This window comes from Capsicum annuum, unplaced genomic scaffold (genome assembly GCF_002878395.1).
Source record: "Capsicum annuum cultivar UCD-10X-F1 unplaced genomic scaffold, UCD10Xv1.1 ctg81847, whole genome shotgun sequence".
NCBI classification, from domain to species: domain Eukaryota; kingdom Viridiplantae; phylum Streptophyta; class Magnoliopsida; order Solanales; family Solanaceae; genus Capsicum; species Capsicum annuum.
This window is the reverse complement of record NW_025892596.1, coordinates 131,008-150,237: the sequence shown is the minus strand read 5'-3', so window position 1 is coordinate 150,237 and position 19,230 is coordinate 131,008. Positions and strand designations below refer to the sequence as shown.

Below are 19,230 nucleotides of genomic sequence, written 5' to 3'. Positions count from 1 at the left end.
CAACATACAAGTAACACAAATTCAGAATACTTATCAGTAACAAAAATAGGATACCAAATGGAGCCTTGTCCATGCATTTGAGTTACCATAAAGTCTATAAATTACAAGCAGGGTGATAGGGATGAAATTTCTTTCATGAATACCAACATTTCTCCACTTGTTCAAAGTCATCTACAATACCACAAGATACTTGACACATAAACTTAATTGCACTGATCAGGTTAAATTGAAGGAAAAATCAAGCACCCCTGTTTGGATAATAGAAAAAAAGAGAATAAATAAAAATGGATAGCATCTCTGTTAACAACGCTTTCATTATATTTACTTAATAAGAATCATTTATGCACACAAAAAGTAATACAAACTTTAAAGATAAAAGTTGACATCTTTATCTTACAAGGGAAAAAGAAAAGATTTTCAGCATCTGAGTTGATGTATAACTCTCACCATCCCATAGCAAGATCCTAACTCAAGAAAATATTACCAAATTCAATCATTGAATAAGAATACAAACAGGATCATTACCATGCTAGGATACCAGGTAAACTCTCTCTTTCATCAAGCAAGGAGATAAATGCTAATAACATTTGATCATTCAACTTCAATTCTTTTCAGAAAGGGCAGAGGATGAAACAATATATCATTTAGTTAGTCGCAAGTGTGTATTACGGCCAAAAAAATCATAGTGAGGGAGATGCAACTTTATTTAGAGAAACAGAGATGCTCTCAGGTACTTTTGCTGAGGCTAATCTTTTCTAAGCCTTTACTTTCATTACATCTCAACTACCTCTTCAGAGGCAAATTCTGAACCGTGATCCAAACCAAACTGGTTAAAAAAAATCAATATTTGGTTAGGTTAGGTTTGGATTTGAATTTTAAGAAAGCGATACTAATTTGTTGGTTTTACTCTAAAATAACCGACAAAATAACCAAACCAAACCGATATACATATATATTATAATTATTTATATGTTTTTCATAAATGTAATCTAAATATTTATTACATTTTATATTAAAATCATGATTTAACTTTAGTCGTAACACATTCACTCATATGTCTTCATCTAGTTGATAATACATTATGAGATTCTAAATGAATTTCATATTTTGAATGACAAATGATACTAATTGTGAAAATAATATCTTGTTATTTATTGAAATTTACAGCTAAAATTCATTAGACTATACACAATCACTAATTTTAACTTTCTTTTGAACCTTTTTGAGCAAGAAGTTTATGTGTTCAGCTTTTGGGGGTTTATCATATCATTCTATTAAATATAGTTTTTAAATATTTTTTAAAAGCGTTCATATGGTGTTATCATGGCTTTGCCAAAGTATAACACTCAGTTGACATCATAGTTTCAAGATTGAGATACAACACTCGGTTGACATCTCATATGTTAGATTGGATTTGTTTTTTAAAACTTTCAACTTTTATCATTAACTAAAGTTATAAACCAAAAAACCCGAATCAAACCGAACTAAACCTACAAGAACCAAACCGATGGTTATTTTTTTGTTTTGTTTGGTTTGGTTTTAGAAATTTAAAAACCGATTATGTTGGTTTGGTTATGGTTTTGACCAATAACCAACCCATATTGACCCATGAACACCCCTACCTCCAATGCCGTCACCATCAACTGCTACCGATTGATCCCTACTACCAACCAACTTATCTATCAGAACTAGCACTACCACTAATAACCACCAACACATCATCAACTTCCACACTTCGCTAACAACCACTAACACATCATCAACTTCCACACATTCTTCGGACACCATCACCTCCACTGTCACCGGCGTCACCACCTCTACCACCACCATCCGCTACACTCGCTACAGTATCTGTACTAACAACTATTCCACCATCACAGCTAACAGCGTCTCCAACAACCACTAACATATTGTCAACCATCATGCATATAGTTTTCTGTCACCATGACCAACACCTCCAACTACTAACATTAACCAACTTCACATCTCAACCACCACCACCACTACCAATCGCCAATATCATGACAGTTACTATAATGCCAACTATCTCTGCTATCACAACTATCATCACCAACATTGCTAATCACTAACATCAATTAATTTATTACAACCACCACCACTATTACAAACCATCTCCACTATCACTAACAAACATAAATGTTTCCTTTTTTAATCAAATAATAATTTAATTGCATTAATTTAAAAAAATTTCTAATATATAATTATATTATATTTAGAAATAAATAAACTTTGCACATTCAGATATTGAAAAACACCCAATCTTAATCATTTAGTTTTCAGATCTAGAGACAATATCTTAACCATTCAGATGTGCATTCAAAATGATTCAAATGTCTGAATATTAATAAAAACAAATGCAGTCTTAGCTGAAACACAATGGTGTGGTTGAGTGATACTTTAAAGGAGTCCTCGAAAGTCAAAGAAACTACGTTAAAACTTGGAAGTTTGATGATCACTTCTCAAAGTTGTTCTGCTCGAGAAACTATAACAATTAAGGTAATATAACCACTAACAGCATTCAACAGAGGAGAAGTCAATTACAATTGTCCATGAAGTAGCATTTAATATAGCTTGGATAGATTGAAAGAATCATCTATATCTATAGTACATTAAAAGCATGGAACCCCTAACTTAAAAGTTTACGACAATATCATTCCTATCAGCCTAAATACGTACTATCTAGTAAAAAAAAGAGGAAACTAATTGGCATAAAGAGAAACAACACAGATGTTTAATAGGAACAACCGGTCATTGTTCTTATCTCAACAAAATATGTGTTATTTAAAGAAAAAAAGCAAGCAGTGGGGTAACTCTGAAATCTCAATCTCATCCTTTTATCCTACCAAGTATGTTCTATTCTTTAATGCACAAAAACAACAACAACAACCAACCCAGTATATTCCCACATAGTAATGCACTACCTTCCCTTTTTACCGAATGAATTGAACTTTTTAGTGAGGATCTAAATTATTTTCAGACTTTGTTTAACATCTGATTCATTAAGATGTATTAACCGGTTGAATCTTTTTTTTAAAAGAAGAACTTAATGGGCTGATATCTTAAACATTCAGATTCAAACCTTCATTAACTGAAAGCAAATAAAAAGGGATTGTAGTGTAAAGTCTATAAATATGGCTTAGTGTAACAAATGTAGTTGACACAATTCAATACTCCTATTAGCAACCTATTTCACCTATTTCTCCAGCCCATCCATAATATCTGTAAATAAGTATTTTGCTGTTGATTCTGAAGTATTTGATGAGACAGCTAGATATGTAGCAAAATCTTTAATCTGCAAGCACAAAATAAAGAAGGAACTTATTGGATGAAAAATTCAAAAAAGACGAAAAGGGAACTCATGAAGGTAATCACTTACTGAACACAAGAAAGAAAAACTAAATTTGATGCAATAATCACGCCAGTTAGTTTTTGCATTAAGTAATCCTGCAACAACATGCTCTACCATTAATTTTCGGAACTCATCACGATTTTTACGTTCAGCTTTCCTCAATTCTTCTTATTTGAATCAACGGTGTATACCCAGTGAGAAAGAAATAAATCAAAGTCTCCAAACATAAATTTAATTTTAACCCCCGAGTCTAATAAGAAATATACAATCCGCAGTTTCCTTTGCTCCTCCTCTTCGCTCTCTAAATTATGTATATATTCTTAAAACAGAAAAGGTTGCAACATAACTTTAAAACTGAGGCGTATAAATGAGATGTTTGGAAAAAGTTATTTATGATGTATTAGAAAAATGATTAGTACCTGGAAAATCTCCAAGTGATCGATTTTCTCAAGGCGGGAGCATCTTTCATCAGTTTCCAAGCGGTCTTGAACTTTCCGCCACTGGCTACTGGCCTAAACAAAAGTAGTCAGCAATAATGGAACTATGGAAGTTCTATCTCCTAGAAATAGAAAAATATAATCTAGGAACTGATGTAATTCCACTAGAACAAATACCTTAATAAATTCATAGGATTTTAAAAATTCTAAGTACTCCACTCTATTGCACTTCTGCTCCTCCAATGCCTTCGTATGCTCCTAATAAAATCCAGTACAAAGTAAAAAAAATAAAATTTCTCTATAAAGAAGACAATATTTACAAAGAGACTTTAACTACACTTGCATGAAAGTATTGAAAAACTTTTTCTATTTTACAACGGAGGTGGGAGAGGAAGAAGCATATCATAGTTTCAAGTTTCAAGAAAAATTACATACAATACAGGGAAGTCTGTTTAAATTGGAATTCAATGGTGAACAAATTTAAATATTGTACCCTTGAGAAGCCGTTAAAAATGTATTCAAAGAAAACAAGATTTGAAGTTAAATAGCTACAACATTCCTTCTTTCTACTCTTTAAGCAAAACAAAAAAGGGAACAGACTAAAAGACATCCTGCTAAGGAAAGGAATGGAATGACTGTTGTTAATCAAGTGCATCAACGCCTAAATCAACTTTCAAAACTAGGTCAGGTGGTGAAGATTGTCCAAGATCATATAAGGAAACTACAACACATACACCTTACTCGTGTGGGATTCGCGTACATTAATTGCACACCAAGACTAGACATTTGTAGCATCAGTTAACCTAGGTTGGCTAACATCTAATAGTCTAACATCAAGATAGATCTGCCTTTAATACCATGTTTAATAAATTGGACCTTGTTTCTATCTCAAATGAAAGGCTAATTCAATTTGTGAGGAGCCAAAGACCATATAAGAAAACTACAGTCCGCACACTTAGTTTTTAACATATAGAAGCTTACAAAAAAGTTCTGCAAAAGGAGCTTCACCTTTTTCTCAAGTTCCTCTACATAATCTTCACAAAGGTCCTCACAGTCTTTAGCTCGCTCAACAGCTTTAAAACGTTCATCATGTTCGAATATGGAGATTGCCTTACTGAATAATCAATAGCAAATAGTTAGTGGATCAAATGGAACTTACACAAGTAATGGATCAACTTCAAGGTACCAAAACATATACAAACAATGACGAAGATTAGAAAAAAAGCAGCAGAAAACTTAACATTACAAGTGAAAGACAAACCTCCATCTTGACGAAGGTGACAGCTCCTTGCAATCCTGTAAGATTAAGAACAACGGACATTGTTGTGAAAAATACCACATTCTTTTGAACAAGTCAAATACCAGTCTCTAACACATCATGAATATTATGATAATATCTTTTTATTTTTGAAATTGGTAATGTGAATATCATGATATATCAAATGGAAGACACCCACAAAAGAAAATTTCACTTACTTCTAACATTATCCTGAAATTTTCCCTAGCTTTTTTCTGTTTAACACGCCTCTCTTCAGCTTCCAGTTTTTTCTTTTGGCTAAGATACTGGAACAGTTACACAACTTCAAAATGATCACCATAGACCTTGGATGTGCTTGGTATGAAGGAAAATGTTTTCCTAGAAAGCAAGTTGGTTTCTTACTTGTTTTCTTATGTTTGGTTGATGAAAGAAAAACATTTTTTAGAAAATGTTTTCTAGTGTTTGGTTGGTGAATAGAAAAATATTTTTCAGAAAATACATTTGAGAGTTGTATAAACATTTCAACTTAAGAGTGAGATTGAAAGAGAATTTTGGAAAATGTTTTTCCTACTTTTTGAAGGGATTAAATTTAAGGAAAATAAGTTGATTTGGAAAACATTTTCCTAAATATTTAAGTCAACCAAACATGAAACAATTGGATATCAAACACAACCTATCTTTTTGCAATACGGTATGCTAAAACATTGTAGCAACAATTAACCCATTCTAATGCTGACTTGGAGAGATACCTCATTAAAAGGTTGCTTCCGCTTACAAAGGAATTTTAGAGCACCATATCTCCGGTCATTAATTACTGCTCTCATGGCCTGACAAATACAATTCATGTCAAATGATCTCTCTTAATTGTTTGGTACGCAGAAAATAGTCAAGTAATAAACCTGATCCCATATGCAATTGGACCCAATATTTGCAGATTCCAAAGGAGTTTTGAATGCACTCTTTTCCTCCTAAATAAAATCAGATACTTAAAATAGAAATAAGAAATTTCGAGAACATACATTAAACGGGACAAAAAGCAATAATCAACTATATCGCTTTTCTATCATAAACTAATGGTCCCCGCTTGACTGTTTTCTCATCTGATGGAGTAGCACCTCCGATTTCAGTTATTACAGCATCTTTCTTGATATTCTGCATTTTAGGCACAACATCAAGCACAAAGAACAAAAGCAAACCTCATCGGAATTTGGAGCATATTCTTCACCTGTTAGCAGTTGACTAACAACTGCACTACAAAATTGTTGGATCAACATCCAGCATAACAGCTAGGAAAAGCTTTCTTGGTGTTTTAACCAGTAACCAATAGTAATTAACTAATCGCATAAGTATTTTAGAAAGACAAAGTACCTCTCTATTCTCCAAAGAAAATCCATCACCATACACTACTGCGTCTTGAGTTGTAGTAGTCTCAGAACTACAAAAAAATTGAATTCCAAATAAGAAGCAACACAAGCCAGAGGCAAATTTATAAAATATAAATCTGAAAACATACACCGGTGGCGCGATAGAATTTCCAAAGGTTACTGCTATTCCAATTTTCTCCGAATTAGCAACAACTGGCGAAGCAGGTTCTGAAGAATTCTTTATTTCAACTGTTTCAATCATCGGAGAAGAAACCTTACCAGATAAACTTGATGATTCTGAAGCCATAATAGTTGGTAAGTTAGCAGCTGGTGACACAACAATTGGGCTTGATTTAGCACCGTGTGCCGAGACTAATGAACCATCTGTACCCGGGGATGATGTTTTAACAACAGAAATGGATCCAAAATCAGAAGCGTGCGAAATAGTGTCCTTTTCATGAGCCAACTGTGAATTTATAAATAATTAAACTTTATGAGAATAGAGTCTCCAAGAAAATAAATATTGCCCCTTCTTATCATGCTAGCAACTGTGAATGCATAAAGATTTTATGAGAACTAGAGAATCCAAGAACACAGAATATTGTCCCTTCTTATCATGCTATTTAAAGCATGGAACAAACCCATATTGGATTTAAATCTAACATCACCTTGACTTCATCGGGCATTCTCCATTTGGACGTTCTAGTAACCTTGTTGTAGTAATACCTACAGAAAACAAACAAAGCAATCAACGTTATGCACAAGTAACACACAAAAGTACCCACTATAGAAGAACAATTGGAAAGAGGCCAAGAAAATATATAAGTTACATACTTTCTTCCCTCAGGACTTGTAAATTCTCTCCAGTCAGTTGATGCATCTTCCTTCTGTCCCAATAAAAACAGCATGCAAGTAGGTCAAGTTAAAAAACAGAACATAAACAGTACCCTGAGAGTAGAAATCAGTAACTTCCAGCAGTACAATACTGGATGGAAGTGTTAGAATATGAATGATATAATGTCCCGCATGGAAAAGGACTAGAATGTACTATGTAGAATATAACTACAAGCAGGGTGGAAACATTGCCAAGCTGCGGCCGAGCTACAACTATCCAAGGGTGATCAATTGAACAACATTCGCCTGATAATTGCATTTTGATAAACACCCTGGTCAAATTCTATCATTTCTAAGTATTTTTTAATAAACACCCTTGCCACAAAAAACAAGACTGAGTGTGACAGTAAGGGTTTTCAAATCCTGCACTGAGGTTCTAAGTTCCAATCTCAACACAGCCTCCCCATTATTTTTTTTCCATTTGGACACGTTTGAAACTCATAGACTACAGTTATTCTTTTTTTCGATGAAACAATTTTTGAATATTTGTTTTTAGTCCCAATTAGCTCTTACAAAAGAGCTAGTAACTAGCATGCCATGTATAAGAATTTTGTTAAAATAAATATAAAGGTAAATTTATAAAGTGGCTGTTATACTAGCTATCTTGCATAGGGCAGAGTATTTGGCTAGTCAAGAGCTCACATGTTCAAAAGATAAACGTAGCAGAAATGAGGATGTTGAGATTGGTATGTGGGCATACTAGGAGAGATAGAATAAGGAACAAAGATATGCGAGAAAAAGTGGTAGTGCTCTCTGTGGTGCACAATTGACAAGAAGACTAGAGGGTTGGGGATAAAGAACCTAAAAATTCAAAGTAAGGCTCTCGTAACGAAATGGTTGTGGAAATATGCAAACAATAACCAGCTGCTATGGAGGAAAGTGATTGGGGCTAAATATCCTGAAGAAGATAGATGGATGACTAAAGAAGTGACCACACCATACGGGGTTAGCCTCTAGAGATCTATTAGATCTATTAGACACTAGTGGAATGAAGTTAAAAGCAACTCAAAGGTTAAAGTGATGGATGGAAACAAGACTAGTTTCTGGAAGGATAATTGACATAAGGATGGGAATATGGAAGTGATTTTTCCAGATATCTACAACTTGGTATTGTTTCAATAGAGGACTATAGAAGAATTATGGACACCACATGGGTGGAGCTTCAATTTTAGAAGGCAACTCAATGACCGGGAGGTAATGAGAGCAGTTGAATTTTTTAATACTGTGGACTTATTTAATAGACTGCAGACAGTGAAGGACGTACTATAGTAGATGGGAAATGAAAAAGGAATGTTCAGTGTCAACAAAGCCTACAAGATGATGAACCAAATAAATCACCCGGATCCAAGATGGCCATAGAAGCAAATATGGAAAAGTAGGATACCTCACACAGTGTCGTGCTTTGTCTTTGTCTGGTTACTGACCAAGGAAGTAGTTCTTACACAAGATAATGTCATGAAGAAAGGGAAAACCTTGTGCTCCAGATGTTTCCTCTGTGGAGAAACTTTAGAGACGGTTAACCATGTATTTCTACATTGTAAGTACACCCAACAACTTTGGAGAATCATCGTAAGACTAAAAGGCATTTCCAGGACATTTCCTAGGAAAGTATCCGAGACTTTAATGTGCTGAGAGAAGCAAATGTACATGCGAAGGACAGAGGTAGATGGAGAATTATCCCTGGTGCTATATAGTGGGCTATATGAAAAAAAAAAGGAATTCTAGATATTTTGAGAGCATAGAGAATAGTGTGTAGAAGGTTAAACTCAGCTGCATTTTGCTTTTATGTTTTTGGTGTAATCAACTATACTCTAATGATACTGCCTCGATAATTGATGTTCTAGACTAAATTTAGATATAGAACAGTCGATTTAGGAGTACTCTTGTATATAAAGGTTTCAGTACAACCCATGTACTATGTGATATAATACGAAGTTACCAAGTTCAAAAAAAAAAGATAATAATTTTTCAAGTACTAAAAGTTTATAAAATAACAAATAAAGCAATTAAATCTGAGTTCAAATTGGGTGGGTTGGGTTATGACCCGCATTTTAGAGCATTTTAACCCAACCCATTTCAGCCCAAGTAGCTTTTGGGCGGGTTAATAACCCGCCCATTTATTAACTCAGACCTCTTTGATCCACCCAAATCCAGCCAACCCCGCCCATTTGACACCTTTAGTTTAATAGTAGTAAAGTGAACCATGCCAGAACATATACCAAATCTATTGAGTTGAAGTAAAGTGGACTATCAAAGGACATACAACAATCTGTTGAGCTGTTGGATTAGAGGGGATTAGCAAGAGTTAGAAGAAATGGGGGAGAACAATCCTTCCTTATATTTGGTGGACTGTATGGAGTGAGAAAAGTTGAAGGTATTTTGAAGATAAATATAATTCCATTCAGAAAGTTAAATGAAATAGCATTGCAGATTTTTGCTTTTGTTTAAGGGCCAATGTGTACAGGATGCATAACAGGTAGTAGATCTGTTTGAATCCTCGCATTATTTTCATTATTTTTCATATCTTTTGGACTGCTAGCAAACCTTAACGCTGACGAATACAAAGTAATATCTCAAAAAAAAACTGTTTATCTCAAAAAGAAAAGAATAAAAATGTTCAAACTTCCTTACAGCTCCAGTTGTTGGTCCCTTAATACGTGTCCCTTACAACCAGCCAAACTTTCTTTGATAACCGTCATGTTTGGGCTAGCTTGCACCTTGACTTGTTACACCAGGTACTGCTACCTCCCACCAGCACAGATACTGGGTAAATCTGTCCATCAAGGCTTGGACAGACGATAAGAAATCACCTAGTGTTTTTATATCTGTTGGAAATTAAACTTGAGACCTCATGGTTCTCAATCTACTTCATTGACCACTAGGTCACACTCTTGGGTGCAAGTGTACCACCAGCCAAACTATTATTCTGTAAACCAGAATGAAATGTGAGAACCCCAATATTATATCAAGTTTCCTCTCTCCATATCGCCATAGAGTTACAATAACATTACATTAATCAGAAAGTAAATAAAATTGTTTAAATTAGACCAAATATAATCCTGTTGTGTATGCTTAAACGCATTTTTTAGAACAATAGTGTTAAATATAAAATCTTTTAGAACTATATTAGAAATAAAAGGTCAATGCAAATCCTAAATAAAGCCTACATAGTATAGTAAGATCGAGGAAATCTGCTCGCTAAACAAACTTTCAATAGAAATCACATATACTTAGGAAAGAAAAAGAGGTTCTACGAAGCTTCATAGAAAAAGAATTGTGTACTTCTTTTTTCATTGATAAGCACAGGAAACTGGATAAAACTACCGATAAAAATCTCGATGACATGAGACCTCACCTCCATTTCTGTCATCAGCTCTTGAGGTTTCTCCCAGGTAGAGATTCTTGTCCTTCTATTATAATAGTATCTAAAAATCAATTCAAGAATTGTAAGAATGTTATTAATTGTTTGGAGTAATAAAGCCATTGGAAATATGACAACATTAGCAACCATAATTGGCCTACTAATCATCAAAAGATGCTGAAAACAGCAATACCTACTAGCATTTAGCCACATGTAAAATATGTATGATAATAGAGAAATAGGGTCAAAATGAAGTTATCGGTAGAAGTGTATCAAGTCCTGCTGATCAACAGTCAAGTAGAAATTGGTAGCGGTGAACGGCAGCCCATATGATAACTTTGACAAAGAGGACTTAAACAAAGGGGCCTATTATCTCCAGTGCTAATGGAAGCAGAATGATGTACAAAGCACTAGATGTGGATACTTGAGGGATTTCTTGTCAGTGATGGGGGCCAACATATCCACCACTTGTTCATAGACAAGACATTAAGTGTTTTTGATGCAGACATTAACCTATTCATATAACTAACCTATGTGAATATAATCCAAAAGCAAGAATTCCGGAAAGCCAAATCGGCATGCTCTTTTTTCTGTCTGGAGAACACAAAGTGGTAAAAAGATTGGATCTGAATGAAAATGATATTTTTGCAGAGCTCCTTTTCTTGTATACCGCGGTTTTACACCTTTTTTGTTCACTGAAATCTTAATTTGCTTACAAAAAACTATCATAGAATTCAAATGTTGACTCTCTCAGTCAACACACACCCATTAACCCATTAACTTAAGCATGTTACTTATTGACAATATTTATGCAAAATGGGTACAATAAAACACATTGAATTCTTACCGGAACAACCAAGGGAGCTGCTAATTCTCCAGTCTTCTGCATAGTTGTTGCAGAATTCACATTATGATTACTTATTGGAATACAGGGTTGTACCCCTGATGGAAACCTATGATTATTTATCTGTGTCTGATACCCGCCAGAAGAATCTGCATTTACCTGCTGTTAAAGACGATAACAAAATGTATTTCATCAATATATGAATGGAACATTGGAAACTGATTGATAATAATCACAAAAGATCTTCCCAAGGCCTTACATTATATGAAGAAGAAAGAGGTAAATTTGGGCCACTAGAACCAGGCATGTGGTTATTTGACATCGGAAAATTTCACTGAAAATCATGGGAATAGGTGGTCCTTGAGGCATACTATGCATTCCTGCTACAGGTCTAACAGTAACCTGTTGCATAGGTTGAGGAAATTGGATTTGAGAAGGTTGAAACATCTCAACATTTGCCTGTCCAAGTGGCAGAAATTTTTGAGACGACCCGGAACCATAGGGTTGTGCCTGCTGGGCTGGAAGCATAGGCTGGAACTGCTAAAGATGTGGGGAAAATAGTTGTCATAATGTCTCTACATTCAAAATTCATTTATTCCTCCCCCAAGCCTCCATAACTTTACCTGCAGTGACATAGATGGAATAGCACCAGGAGCAGGACCAGCCAGAGAAGGTATAGGAGGCTTCTCAACCAATATCCATGCAAGGAAGAACAGATGAAATCAGAATATAGCTACTTTTTAATCATATTTAGTTAATTTTCTAATCAATGTTGAAATCTTGTATCCATGAGCAACTCCCTAAATTAGTTTGAAGGACAAGGCAAGAATTTTGAAGCCAAACCACATAGTAACATGAAACCCTTTTCTTCATCTAATAAATAGAAAGCTTGAAACGAGAATAAAGAGAGATAGGAAATAGATGAACTATCACAACGTTAGACAAGAATGGACAAAATGATAAGCATCTTTACCTTATGGATTGGGTTAAACAACTACAGATGGCCTAAGTATCTTTTCTTCGGGTGTAAAGAAGCACATCTGTTAATGCAAAACTATGATCATGGAACTGAAACGTGAGGTATAAGTAGGTATTAGGATAGCTAAAAAATACTGAGTTCGGAATGGGTTGAGCCTCACTGTTCCCTTTTGATGTTCTATGTCATACTGACATCACTACTAGAATCTGAAAGCCTGACTTGGTTATTCGCTCTATCATCTCCCCCTTAGCTTCAATCCATCATATTAAGTTGGGGAGATCCCTTACTAGACTCTAAACTGAAGTACACTCACTATAATCTGGGGTCTGGAAAACTACTATACACACATATCATGGCACTTAACCCGAATGACTACACCTGAAAGTGGAAAACCCACTGTTAATAATACCTTCTGAGATACACTTTATCATTTTATAAACCCAGTAGTCATCATTTAATACTTGCATACTTACTAAATTCGGGTCTTCATGGGTATCCCCATAGTCGGAGTGCACACCCTCTAGTGCTTTAACTCTTATTTCTAGTAGTTCAACCTTCAAAAACTCAAACTTAGAATCTAGCACTCAACATGGATATCACCAAGCCTTCAATGAATCATACTACTTCCGATATAGCCTACCAATATCGCGACTCCAAACTTACATCTCTCTACTATGAGAATCAAGATCATATAAAAAGGCTCAACACTATCAATCAAAACTCCTTAACTTGGCTATTTAGAACACCATATACCATCTAACTAGTCTTTCTCCATCTAGCAACTCAACGGTAACACTCGTCACACAAAATGTGTAATAGTCTTAGAAAATACGGCAACCTTAGATCACCTTGGGCATACTTCTACATTATATATGCAACATCACACTTCACTACGAATCAAATAAACTTAAGCTCTTGCATATATCGTTCAATCCTATTAGATTACTTCCATAAAACTAGTATCATTAACCAAGAAATCATCATATCCACCTTCATGGACATCAATTGTTCAAAACTTAATGTCTAGTGCTAAACATGATTTTACAACCCAACCTTACACATGATTCTCGCTTGGATACCATGAAATAGACATCAAGAAACACTAGTACACTAGAACTTCCAAACAACAAATAATTGATCTTGACCTTACGGTCTTCCTTATCATAACTCATTAGCACGTACTATTTTAACACATCAAGCCTACTAATTTTTTCCCACAAAACATACATCATTAATCTCATGCCACTATTTTTACCACCACATTCTACATTAAATTCAAGCATATAGTCCTGTACCAATCATCTATCACTACTGAAAAATGCAACATAATATGCTAGTCCATAAAATTTGGGACATACTATACAAGCGCCTCAAAAATCACTACATACCTTCTCACAAGTAGTACTAGTTTACAATTACCAACGAAAAGAAGGTCAAGGGGTAAAGTTACATAATAGACATGATCAACCATAATCTTATATTATAACTCCAAACAATCTATTCTACTTATATGGATTTCTCATCTCATACTTACTTACCCAAACATACATTTAGACTACCTTCAAATTCCACAAACAACCATGACTCTATACTTACAACTTACTGGCTAATATAGCCATTTTCACGCTTCAAACAATCGAGAAATCACCCTAACTAATAACTCCTTCTCCACCTTCTACTAAACTAAAACACAAGGAAAAATCACCTCTTTACCAACTCAATCTCATGCAAACAGATTCAGCTATATATATATTAAGCCAACACAAGAACAACAAGTTGGACAACAAGTTGCTAGTGAATCGAAATAAGCCTCACATGACTTCACTAGACTTTGATTTTGTATTTTGAACAAGAAAATGAGATTAATGACAAGTCAACTATGCTAGTGAATCGAAAGATCCCCACAGGGCTTCACTAGACTTTATTTTTTTCAACAACACCTTGATGACAAGATTACATGAGATAGAAATTTAATATGCAATATCCAATGAACTAAGAATACATATCTTACTCTGTATAAATAAAATCGGAGTCAAACACTTCCTTCACGGACAACCATACCATCCACACATGCTACAATTTACCACATTAGTCTATCACCATAAGGGGGTAAATCATTCTCGAACATCGGTTATTCAACTAAAATATTCATTTACACAAAAGTCACCCTCGCTCTGACTTCTAACTTTGTGACTTCACATCACCAACTTCTTGGTCTAATTTCACTACCAATAGGTCATGACAGTAACACTTTAACGTATACTACTATTCGGGTGGAATATAGTTCCAACATTCTATTACACATCAACCCCCCCTAAGCAAGACATTTGTAACATAAATTTGAAGGGGACTAAATGCAATTAATACCTCAAGCTGAAAAGCACGATTCCATCAGGATCAATGTTTACATCGGGATCAATATACATTGAAGCACTAATGGACTCTTCTCAAGTCCTTGCATAAAATTTAACTCTTATATGGTTCAATCAGAAAGGATCATACCATTTAGATTCTAAACTTCTGCACTTGAATCACCTCAATAATGAGACATATTTGAGGACATTAGAGTAAGGAAAGAATTTGGGATAACATTTTTTTACTTTCGTATGTACGACATGATAGCACAAATTAGAGTATGAAAGAGGAACATTCTGACTCTATTGCACGAACTAGAACATAAAGAAAAAGAGATATTCCTAAATGCCTAGTAGCCTCCTGCTTATAAGTGTGGCACGCTACACACCCATAAAAAAGACTCTACTTGATGTGATTTTACAGACACCCTGGGACCATAAACCATGCTTTGATACCAAGTTTGTCACGACCCGAACCGAGGCCCTGGCCGTGATGAGCATTCCGAACCATGAAGACCCAAAACACCCTTATCTATCTGGTAATCATGCATATAATTCATATGATAATAAGATATACGGAAGACACACAATATTATGGAAAGCATGGTCATAAATCAAATGAAATCAACAAAGGGGAAATAATACCCCACAACATATATCGACGTCTGAACAACCGTCTGTGAAATCTCTAATACATGACTAAAATAAATTACTGTCTGAAAACTGGGACAAGGCCCCCAGTAGACCCAAAACTACTAAATGATAAATGAACTGACGGACATCAGGCCTTTCAAAATATAGAAGGCTCACCACTTGATTCTGCAAATCTGTTGGAAGAGATCTACTGGTTATCTGGACCTCTAAACTATGCCTCCAAACCTGGGAGGGAAGGGGGCCAATACAAAAGTACTAGTATGCAGAGAAACCAAAAACAAAATATAATATTTTTTGCCAAATATAGGTGAGACCCATTATAAAGAAGTTCTATATCAAATCATTTGAAAACACAAGGACATAATGTAATAGTTTTCAACAACAATGTAATGTAGCTGAGCTAGGTGGAATACCCTACATATTACATTTACACCTACTATAAAATCTTGGTTGCCGCAGAGATTAGAGTGTAAGTGAGGGGAAGACACACAAGATCACACAATAGGGTGTCTCGACCCAATGGTAGTGCACAACATCACAAAGCAGGGCTCCTAACCATAGTCCCAACTTGGGAATGACATAAAGTCAGGTGTGCAAGATCACAAAGCAGGGTACCAAATTCCCATGTCGGCAAATACGGTTTCCAGCGATGAGCCCTTACACTCAAACTCCTTCTTTGGGCATCCACCTATCTCATGTAAAATCAATACATCAAACTCCATTTAATTCAATCACATATCTTATTCTGTAGGGTATCGTCATACCCAACTTGCACGCCATCAATAGCACATCATTCATTCAAGCAACCATTATATTCATCATATTTCAACATAAAAATCCTCTCATTGCAAGTCAAAACCATGACCATTTTCAAAATATTTCATGTCATGCTTGTCAACATGATTTCAAACATTTCACATCATATAAGAATTTAAAATGAGATCATATAAAATGAGGAATTTCATATAATTCATGCTCTCAAGTTAACATCTTTTCGGAATACATGCATATACATATATCATATATCAAACCACTTCGGGAATAGGCCTAAAGACCAAATCAATATCATAAAACGTGTAAAACGGGATTATATTCAAAATTTCAAAACCCCTATTGTTAAAACATGAATTTTTAAGCCCATGAGATTTTTGATATAACCCTACGTACCTCTATATGCGAAGATGATAGGTGCTTCTTGAAGCCTGCATTCTGGGGATTCCAAATATGCAATTAGTTCCAAAAATCGATGGTTGAATCTTTAGTTGCTTGGGTTTTATTTTGAAACCCTAAGGAGAGTTCTTGAGCAATTTTGATGAATGAAGGTGTATTTTGGGGTATTTTGGGAACTGAATTTCGTATTTATGACAGAATAAGGGTGGGACAAGGACCATTTTGCCCTAAAAATGGAGGGTTTAAGTCACTTGAGTAATAATATATACGGCGCAAACCTTATCGCATAATATAGGTTGTGCGGAGCACTCTTTATCAGACACATTAGGTTGTGCTTCGCACACCTTATGGCATAATTTAGGGTGTACATCGCACACCTTATGGGATAAGTTAGGTTGTACGTCGCACACCTTATGCTACACGACACACTCCACTTTGTAAAGCCATAACTTCATTGGGTGTCGAAATTTTGCAAAATTGGAATCAGTTGAAAGATAATTCGAATATTTTCAAGCTCTAATAAGTTTCCACACTACATGATTTATTAACACACCAAACTTGCATTGAATTTATGGCTTTTGGAACCTTTACGTGAAGAAAATGACAATTTTTGTTCTCGTCCGAAATGCGGGGTGTTACAAAATTTTGTTAGAAAATGGAAAATACAACCATATGGAGTACATTTTAGCTGCACCATACTCCATATACACTAAACTAAACTTTAAAAGTACTAATGCATTTCTTACATGTTGGTGTGTAGCATTCAAAAGTTTTATTGTCTTTGGTCGGAAGATAGCCACAACGACGGTTTCAAGAATGAAGATTAAACTGAAAAGAAGCTATGCTCGCTCTGGAGTTCCTGCTACATGATGCAACATTACTCTACAACGTTGAAGCCACTTTACTAATCGTTGGAGTCTAAGTTCTTTCGAGAATGAAATATGATTAGGTAACACATCTTCAACATCATTTGAATCAGTGACAGGAGGGTTACTGTTGCGATGTTCTTTTTCAGCGTCCAAACAACTTCTCTACAATAAGGCTAGAATCATTGGGTCCAATCCATTCTCCTTCAGCATCACTGCAAAATTAGGATCAAGCCCTTTATGTTGCAATAAATTAGCTAATTCACAATTAGTGTGTCTTCCTTTCCGCTTTAACATAGATGTAATCCTGGGATCACTCAACTTTTATTGAAATGCAAGTGCCAAATTCAAGTCCAGTATCTGTTGGTTTGCAGAAGTGGATGTACTAGAATCACCGCCTTGGCTTTAAAGACCACTGCTAGAACAAACAACCAATGAACTATTATGCTCTAAATTTCTGTTAACATATGATGATCCTACTTCAGGCTCTTGAACAACTGAACGATAGGAACTACTACGTAGAGCTAGACTTGGTCTTCCACTGTCTATGCTCTTATCACTATTAATCCCCTCAATATTATTCCAGGTACTGCCATCATCAGTGCAAGGCACAGTTGCATTACCAAGATGACCAGCATCAGCACTACTACTGCATTTGACACTTGAGCCACACCCCTCAGAAGAGCTTGCGGAGCTATTTTGGTCTTTTCTGTGGAAACCTTCTCTAAGGTGGATAACTATGCTCTGCAAGGCATCTCGTCTAGCTGCTAATGGGTCTGTAACTGATAAATGACGTAAAACAGCAGCACCCAACAGCACAGATGCTACAACTGCATAACTGATTCAATGTCCAAAGTACCTGAAACAAAATTGTTGCAATATAAGATTAGAAGATTTTTTTTGATAACAAAAGATTAGAAGTTTCTATTCAACAAATAATATTAAAAGGTATGCATATTCCACAAGTATAAGAAGACTTGATTATGGAAGAAAATGAATTAGCATGGGTTAACAACAAACCAGTAATGAACTCCAAAGCAGATCAGGAACACCCGAGATGTACTGGCAACAAAAAGTATGACGACTCGACTTTTCAGAAGCTTAAAACCATATAAGCAAGCACCCAAGTTCCAATCTGATTGAATGAAAAGCTAGTGAATTCATTACTTACCACAAAGAAATAAGAATGTAGCTTGCACAAAATCAATTAATTAATTATATGTATTTTTATATAAAAAATGATGTATGACATAATTGTAATAAAATTAAACAATCAACAAATTAATTTCAATTAATTAGAATCAATTTTATGATCATAATATATAGAGTCAAGTTCCTTAAATTTAATGTTGTATGGTTTAAAATATATTTATGGCTAAATTAGTAGTCAGTGTTCGTTGTCTTTTACCAATATATGTATATCAATTATGAAACGTTGAATATATTCTTTATTAAAATAATTATCAATATTAACTGATTTCTATCTCAATTTGATCTAATTAATTTTATAACAATAAAATTATTATTAATATTATATATTTATTTACCATAAATTTATCCTAATTTTATAGCTTGATAATACTTAATTAATCTACAATTACATAAAGGACTCAAATATGGAAACAATTGAAATTAATTACTTTTATAATTTCAAAAATTTAATCACATGAATTTCACAT

The 19,230-nt window shown here is 34.7% G+C and overlaps 1 pseudogene; it reads right to left on the bottom strand.

Moving 5' to 3' along the window:
* LOC107846076 overlaps positions 1–18,715 on the bottom strand; it is a 63,745-nt pseudogene extending 45,030 nt beyond the window's left edge.
* Positions 18,716–19,230: the final 515 nt, after the last annotated feature.